General features: G+C 42.1%; 1 non-coding gene and 1 pseudogene across 1 annotated transcript in view; both read right to left on the bottom strand.

Annotated features, from left to right (window-relative positions):
• The window catches only part of LOC142354873 (large subunit ribosomal RNA), a 3,522-nt gene extending 2,428 nt beyond the window's left edge, over positions 1–1,094 (bottom strand). The window contains exon 1 of the ribosomal RNA XR_012761133.1: positions 1–1,094. This exon is cut by the window's left edge and continues 2,428 nt beyond it. This is a non-coding gene — a ribosomal RNA (large subunit ribosomal RNA).
• A 1,683-nt stretch (positions 1,095–2,777) lies between these two features.
• Positions 2,778–2,929, bottom strand: LOC142354871 (5.8S ribosomal RNA; annotated as a pseudogene).
• Positions 2,930–8,629: the final 5,700 nt, after the last annotated feature.

Genomic DNA, 8,629 nt, shown 5'->3' with positions numbered 1-8,629 from the left:
TTTGAGAATAGGTGAAGGAAAAATTTTCCCCCATTCCTCTAATCATTCGCTTTAACCGATGAAATTGCTTTGCGAAGATTTTTCAATCTTGCTCAAGCTTTTGCTATCCTGAGGGAAACTTCGGAGGAAACCAGCTACTAGATGGTTCGATTAGTCTTTCGCCCCTATGCTCAGGTCAGACGATCGATTTGCACGTCAGAACCGCTTCGGGCTTCCACCATGGTTTCCCGTGGCTTCGCCCTGCCCAAGCATAGATCACCATCTTTCGGGTCGTGTGCTACTTGCTCTGGATCAGTCATGCAATAAGAGCAAAACCGTCCGTGGTTGCGGGACACCGAATCGGCGCCCTCACCACACAAAGTAGTGCAATTCATAAAAATTACACTGTTCACTTTCATTTCGCGTGTGCGCTTTCAATGAGCGACAACACTTGCAAGCAACTCACACTCCTTGGTCCGTGTTTCAAGACGGGCTGTAGAGAGCATTGAATAGGAAGTTGAGGTCAGACAGGCAATCAAGATCAATTTATCTCATTTTGTTTAGAATCAACAAGAAGAATTCCGAGGAAAACTTCTGCTCGATTCATTAACAAGATTTGCCAAAAGACGACAACTACACTACTCGGTAGCCGAGAATATAATATCAAGGCATTGAGTATGGTAACGCTCACTCCAGTTCCCCTTCAACAGTTTCACGTACTTTTCACTCTCTCTTCAGAGTGCTTTTCAACTTTCCCTCACGGTACTTGTTTACTATCGGTCTCGCTTTATAATTAGCTTTTGGAGAGACATATCTCCAGCTTCGAGTTGCACTTTCAAACAACTCTACTCATAGGAATGAGCCATTATGACTGGTATCGAAAATGACCTTTACAGGATTTTCACCTTCTTTGATGCTACTTTCCAGTAGACATCAGGACAAATTCACCAGTCTAGCATCAAACCATACCGGACACCGAGAAATGTTGCCATTTCTCTTCCCGATGAGCTTTTCCCTGTTCATTCGCCATTACTAAGGGATTCTCAGTTGATTTCTTTTCCTCCCCTTACTGATATGCTTAAGTTAAGGGGGTTCTCTCGCCCAATTCAGGTTATGTAGTTGATTGTCTCTTAATTGGTTCACTGACCAATATGAGACAGAAACCGATTCAGCAGTTTTGTTCGCTACTACTATCAAACACAGGTCGAAGTTTCCATTCAGTCATTAATTCCAACTTTCAAATGTTGTTGTTTCAGCTTTCGCTTACTAGAAGCAACATAATACTCGCTGCAATACAGACCTCGGGAAACCCTCACCGTGAATAAGGTTCACTCACATATTTCACTACATTTTGCGTGGGATTGGAGATGAGGCTACTCGTTCTTGCTCAGTACTAGGCTGAAAATTAACGAAACTTCGTTACAAACGTTCACATGTTGATGTTTCCGCTTTCGCGTACTCGAAACAACATAATACTAGTCTTTGTAATTTAGTTTCATAATTTCAACTGTTCTCATGCAGAATTTTTGCTCATTCTTATCCCAAATTTTGACCTGGCTACTAGTTACACTCCTTGTACTTATTGCAAAATGACCACAAATTTCAACAGCTTTCACATGTTGCTGTTTCGGCTTTCGCTTACTACAGTCAACATAATACTCGTTGCAAAATAAGTGCTCGGCATCTGCAATTTTCCAAAGACGAAGTTTCGCCAGTTCAATTTTCGCTCGCCAATTATGGCTACTAATTCACACGGTACTGAGCTCAACAACATTAAATTTGTTCAGCAAGACTTTCACATGTTGATGTTTTGGCTTTCGCCTACTAGAAGCAACATAATACTCGTCTTGTTAGCTCATTCAATGAGAATAGCTTTTCCCGTTGAGAATTTTTGCCTTCAATTGGCGTTGTAGTGAGTTTGGCTACTCAGATCACCAAATACTTGTGACAATTCGAACCAGAAATGTTTTCAATTTTCACATGCTGATGTTTCGGATTCAACCTACTAGAAGCAGCATAATACTTGTATTCAACAATTTCTGTATCAAATCCCAGTTTTCTCTGGTGCATCTTTGCCAAACTATTCCAAACTGCCTGAGTCTGAATACCAATTACAGGTACTAGTAAATGCACGTTACTAAGGACTATATAGTTCTAGGTTACTGTACACAACGACGTTCACATGTTGATGTTTCAGCTGCCGCTTACTAGAAACAACATAATACTTATCGTGCATACCTTTCCATAACTTGTCCTTTTCAGATGCATTAGTTTCCCTTTGTCTTGGCTTCTACAGTCAGACTGGCTACTAGTAACAGCACAGTACTAATCACATATCGTTCTACAGTTTGCAGACAACTTTCACATGTTGATGTTTCAGCTTTCGCCTACTAGAAACAACATAATACTCGCTGTATACATTTGTAGTTCTCTATGTAACTTTCATGTGAAGAAGTTTCGCCAGTCTTTTTGACTGTCTCAAATCTGAGTCATGCTTAGGCTACTAGTTGCTTCATAGTACTTATCGCCTCGAGATCATTGAACAAAACTTGATTTTCACATGTTGCTGTTTCAGCTTCCGCTTACTAGAAACAACATAATACTAGTCTCATTAAGTTCCGTCTCTTTGCAATTTTCTTATGAAGAAAATTCGCCATCACAATGACTCCAGCAGTTCTTGATCAAGGAATGCAATCATTGATCAGAATGCTATTATTTGAATCGGTTCTGCTTTAAGTGTTCCAATTTTATTGGAAGCACCAACAATAGAACATCAATGTGTTCAATCGAGAGTTATATAACCCTGAATCGGACGCAGTCAACAGCCGAAGCCGAGACCGCCTTTTGCGTTAGAGAGGTCGGTAAACAAATCTTGCGATTCATACCGAATTAACACATATAGCTGTGCTCCTCTTCGTAAAGCGAGCCAAGTGATCCCCTGTTGAAGGATGTATTTGGACCAATCTAGTAGCATTTGGTTTCCAACAAGCTCTCCCAAGTTAGCTTACTTATTGGGCTTTTCAACCAATTCGGTTGGCTACAAGCATCATCAAAGTACTAGCCACAGTTTGATCGCAAAATTCTACGACTTTCACATGTTGATGTTTCGGCTTGCGCTTAGCCTACTATAAGCAACATAATACTAGTCATATCATAGAGCGTGATCAGCTTGTGACGTTCTCATGATGAAGTTTCACCAACAGTGTCTCACTTCGAGCTTAAATCCAGCTACTAGTAACTACACAGTACTGACTGCAACGATAACTTTTATCTATACCTTTCACATGCTGCGCTTTCGGCCAGGGCCTACTAACGTCAACATAATACTCGATATAAACTTTTGTTCATGATGCAGCTTCCCCATGCAGAAGTTTCGCCTTCAAATGCTCTCTTGGCCATATGACGTAAGAAAAGGTTACTAGTAACATCACAGTACTAGCCACAGTTTGATTGCAAAATTCTACGACTTTCACATGTTGATGTTTCGGCTTGCGCTTAGCCTACTAGAAGCAACATAATACTAGTCATATCATAGAGCGTGATCAGCTTGTGACGTTCTCATGATGAAGTTTCACCAACAGTGTCTCATTTCGAGCTTAAATCCAGCTACTAGTAACTACACAGTACTGACTGCAACGCTAACTTTTATCTATACCTTTCACATGCTGCGCTTTCGGCCAGGGCCTACTAACGTCAACATAATACTCGATATAAACTTTTGTTCATGATGCAGCTTCCCCATGCAGAAGTTTCGCCTTCAAATGCTCTCTTGGCCATATGACGTAACACAAGGTTACTAGTAACATCACAGTACTAGCCACAATTTGATCGCAAAATTCTACGACTTTCACATGTTGATGTTTCGGCTTGCGCTTAGCCTACTAGAAGCAACATAATACTAGTCATATCATGGAGCGTGATCAGCTTGTGACGTTCTCATGATGAAGTTTCACCAACAGTGTCTCATTTCGAGCTTAAATCCAGCTACTAGTAACTACACAGTACTGACTGCAACGATAACTTTTATCTATACCTTTCACATGCTGCGCTTTCGGCCAGGGCCTACTAATGTCAACATAATACTCGATATAAACTTTTGTTCATGATGCAGCTTCCCCATGCAGAAGTTTCGCCTTCAAATGCTCTCTTGGCCATATGACGTAACACAAGGTTACTAGTAACATCACAGTACTAGCCACAATTTGATCGCAAAATTCTACGACTTTCACATGTTGATGTTTCGGCTTGCGCTTAGCCTACTAGAAGCAACATAATACTAGTCATATCATAGAGCTTGATCAGCTTGTGACATTCTCATGATGAAGTTTCACCAACAGTGTCTCATTTTGAGCTTAAATCCAGCTACTAGTAACTACACAGTACTGACTGCAACAATAACTTTTATCTATACCTTTCACATGCTGCGTTTTCGGCCAAGGCCTACTAACGTCAACATAATACTCGATATAAAATTTTGATCATGATGCAGCTTTCCCATGCAGAAGTTTCGCCTTCAAATGCTCTCTTGGCCATATGACGGAACACCAGGTTACTAGTAACATCACAGTACTAGCCACAGTTTGATTGCAAAATTCTACGACTTTCACATGTTGATGTTTCGGCTTGCGCTTAGCCTACTAGAAGCAACATAATACTAGTCATATCATAGAGCGTGATCAGCTTGTGACGTTCTCATGATGAAGTTTCACCAATAGTGTTTCATTCGAATTGGTTCTGCTTTAAGCTCTCCAATTGTTTTGGATGAACCAGTTTTGCCCTTCGAAGCCACTTTTGTGAGCTTTTGTGGGTCTTTACCAAGAGGATATACCTCAAGGCCTCTTTCAATTCCTTTAAGTTCTTTCAACTCCTTTACAGTTTCTAGGTTCACATAGCTGCAAACCTTATTTCTAGTTTTAAGTCTGGCCAACTTGGGGAGAGTTGGTGCAGACCGTGACCAATTCTAGTAGGATGCCACAACAAGAATGTGATCAACTTAGCTTGTCGATGAACCTGCCCCACATTCAAACAACTCTATCGCCTTTTCCTCGTATAGTTATATGCGAGGGCCTCTCATAGAGAGCGCTGTTAGCAACCTTTTCCACATAGACGATAAAGTTGTGAGTGTTTTGCACATGGCTGTTGTCATCACCACGTGACGAGTCAACTCAGCTTGACTCTCTACACTCCGACAAGCTTTGCACATACGCCTTTAGTTCAGTATGTGTCTTTAATCTGACTCCGGTGCCTCAAGCCGGAAAAATTGTCAGATTATGATCATTATCGGTTAGTCATCCCGATGCAAGATCGTATCGTACTGTCTTTGTCTACCTCCAGATTCCGAAGAACAGGAGGAGACTCTCCCAGACCTACATATCTGGGAGAATGTTCAGAGGGCGAGAAGCTGTGGATTACTCTCCCCTAAGAACTGACTAAACTTTACCCTCGTCCAAGGTAAGTTTATTTTAGCTAGCCTTCTATGTAAAGGATCTGAGGCTAAGCTGTGTTTTTTCGAGCCTTTGGCTCGGAGCAAGTTCAGTGGGCGCCCCGAGTAGCTCAACTCTTTCCCACTGAACAGCGCAACGCTCTGTCACTCGCTGGGATTTTTGCGTGTCGGTTCTAACCACGCGACTTGTGGACCTTTTTAGGCCTTTCTCATTCACAAGTCTATAGCTGGGCTTCTATAACCCAGCTTCTGAGATCTAGATAGCTGCAGTTCTGCTAGGCTGCTTTTGCTAACTAGTCTCCCTTTAAGCAGTCCCTTGCCATGACTGCTGAACTATGTATCCACACAAGTAGTTTTTGAGCTCGATACATAATTCGAGATTGGTTGCCAAGCAATCTCTAGCGACAGAGCGTCATGCGCACTACAGACATGGCCTCTACCAGCAGCCATGCCCGAAGGAATCAATCACTGATCCTTCCGCAGGTTCCCCTACGGAAACCTTGTTACGACTTTTACTTCCTCTAGACAATTAAGCTCGATCCGCTTCATCCCGTTGCCGGAGACCGAAGTCCCAACAGTAGGAATTTGCAATTCTTGCTTAACTATCCAATCAGTAGTAGCGACGGGCGGTGTGTACAAAGGGCAGGGACGTAATCCCTATGAGTTGTTGACTCATAAGTACCAGGAATTCCTGGTTCACGTCTGCAAGTTACAACAGACGATCCCCTTGAAGCGCTGTACTTTTCTCTGATTGCCCAGTCCATTTCGGACCAAGGGCTGAGTACTCAATCTAAAAGTACACAGTGTAGCGCGCGTGCAGTCCAGAACATCTAAGGGCATCACAGACCTGTTATAGCCTCACTTCATCTGCGGTATTTAATTCCGCATAGTTCCTCTAAGAAGTGTTTGAATTCACATATAGTGAATTTCATTATTTAGATGGAGAAGATCTCGTTCGTTATCGGAATTAACCAGACAGATCACTCCACTAACTAAGAACGGCCATGCACCACCGCCCATATAATCATGAAAGATATTCAATCTGTCAATCCTTAAGATGTCTGGACCGGGTGAGTTTTCCCGTGTTGAGTCAAATTAAGCCGCAGGCTCCACTCCTGGTGGTGCCCTTCCGTCAATTCCTTTAAGTTTCGATTTTGCAACCATACTTCCCCCGGAACCAATAAACTTTGGTTTCCCGGTTAATCTCTTGCCAAGTCAAGATCGACTTTGACAAATTGTAGGTTGGTATAGTTTATGGTCAGAATTACGAGGGTATCTAATCCTCTTCAATACTCTGACTTTCGTTCTTGATTAATGAAAACATTCTTGGCAAATGCTTTCGCAGTAGTTTGTCTTGCCACGATCCAAGAATTTCACCTCTAACGTAGCAATACAAATGCCCCCGTCTGTTCCTTTCAATCATTACCGCACTCAGCCAACCGGCATCAATCGAGTAGCGGGTCATTCTCCATTATTCCATGCTTTATTATTCGATCCCAAAGGATGCTTTGAACACTCTAATTTTCTCAGGGTGAAAACACCGTTTCCACAGTTCGTCACATTTAAGTGCAAACTATTTCTTCGATGCGAAGGATGAGCGGAACGAGTCAACAGATTTAACTGAAGACCATGTTGCCGTTCTACTCAAACAGATCCAACTATGAGCTTTTTAAACGCAGCAACTATTGCATACGCTTGTAGAGGCTGGTATTACCGCGGCTGCTGGCACCAGACTTGCCCTCTACTCGTTCATCAATGGAGCTTTTAAGTCCATTCCATTCTGATTACAAACCATAAAGGTTCATATCATTATTTCTAGTCACTACCTCCTCGTGCGGAGAGTGGGTAATTTGCGTGCCTGCTGCCTTCCTTGGATGTGGTAGCCGTTTCTAAGGCTCCCTCTCCGGAATCGAACCCTGATTCCCCGTTACCCGTCACAACCATGGTAGTCCGTTACACTACCATCATAGGTTGATAGGTCAGAAATTCGGAAGTTCCGTCCCCAAGCCGAAGCTATCTGGGATCTTTCAGTTACTAGGACTCATCACGGGATGTGTCTGTACTTAGCAAATCACCCGGTGTAGTCTTGTAAAAGTCTCCGACAGTGTCGGACAATCAGCATGCATTAGCTGCAGGGTTACCGCAGTTATTCATTTAGCTTGCAAATCAACTAATAGATAGTAACTGATTTAATGAGCCATTCGCGGTTCCACTTTTTCAAGCTTCGCTTGCACATGCATGGCTTAGTCTTTCAGACAAGCATATGGCAACTGACAGGATCAATCAGTTTAATTGTACTTTGAACAATCTTTCGATTTGTTCGAATTTAGAAAGACATAGCCTTGCGGCCTCGTCAATCTTGCTTTGAGCTTTTTAAATCACGAAGAGTTTCAATGCATGCTTTGGCATGGCTACTAGTTACTACACAGTACTCTACACACTTAGAGTTACCCACGATTACACATTTCACATGCTGATGTTTCGGCTCGCGCGTACTAGAAACAGCATAATACTATGTGTACTGGTAGATAGCGCTCTGTGAGCATTTCCCATGAGCAGGTTTTTGCCCTCCAAATCTCTGTTCTACTGTTACCAATACCGGCTAACAACTGTATCATACTAGGGAGAATTGACTCATGATTTAAAAACCAGATGTTCACATGTCGATGTTTCGGCTCTCGCCTACTAGAAACAACATAATACTAGTCTGTTAAAAATCTCAATCACGCCGCCTCTTCAGATACAGAAGTTTTACCTTTTATTGGTTAGAGAACAGCTTTCCAGCTGTCGACATGGTTACTAGTAACAACACCGTACTCAACACAAAAACTTTTCAACTTCACAACTTTCACATGCTGATGTTTCTGCTTTCGCATACTAGAAACAGCATAATACTTATTGTTTTGTCAAGTAATTTGTGTGTCTTTCCCATGTGAAGTTTCACCGGTCAACAATGTTTCCCTGACCAATTACGGCTACTAGTAGCTGTATAATACTAGGGAAAATGATTGAGGATTTAATATCAGATTTTCACATGTTGATGTTTCGGCTTTCGCCTACTAGAAACAACATAATACTAGTCTGCTAAGAAATCTCGCTCAAATTGCCTTTTCACATACAGAAGTTTCACCTTCTATTGGTTAGAGAACAGTTCTCAGCTGTCGACATGGTTACTAGTAACAACATCGTACTCAACACAAAAATTCT

The sequence above is a fragment of the Convolutriloba macropyga genome, unplaced genomic scaffold (genome assembly GCF_964194025.1).
Source record: "Convolutriloba macropyga unplaced genomic scaffold, txConMacr16.3 SCAFFOLD_2666, whole genome shotgun sequence".
NCBI lineage: Eukaryota > Metazoa > Xenacoelomorpha > Acoela > Convolutidae > Convolutriloba > Convolutriloba macropyga.
This window is presented reverse-complemented; position numbering and strand designations above follow the sequence as displayed.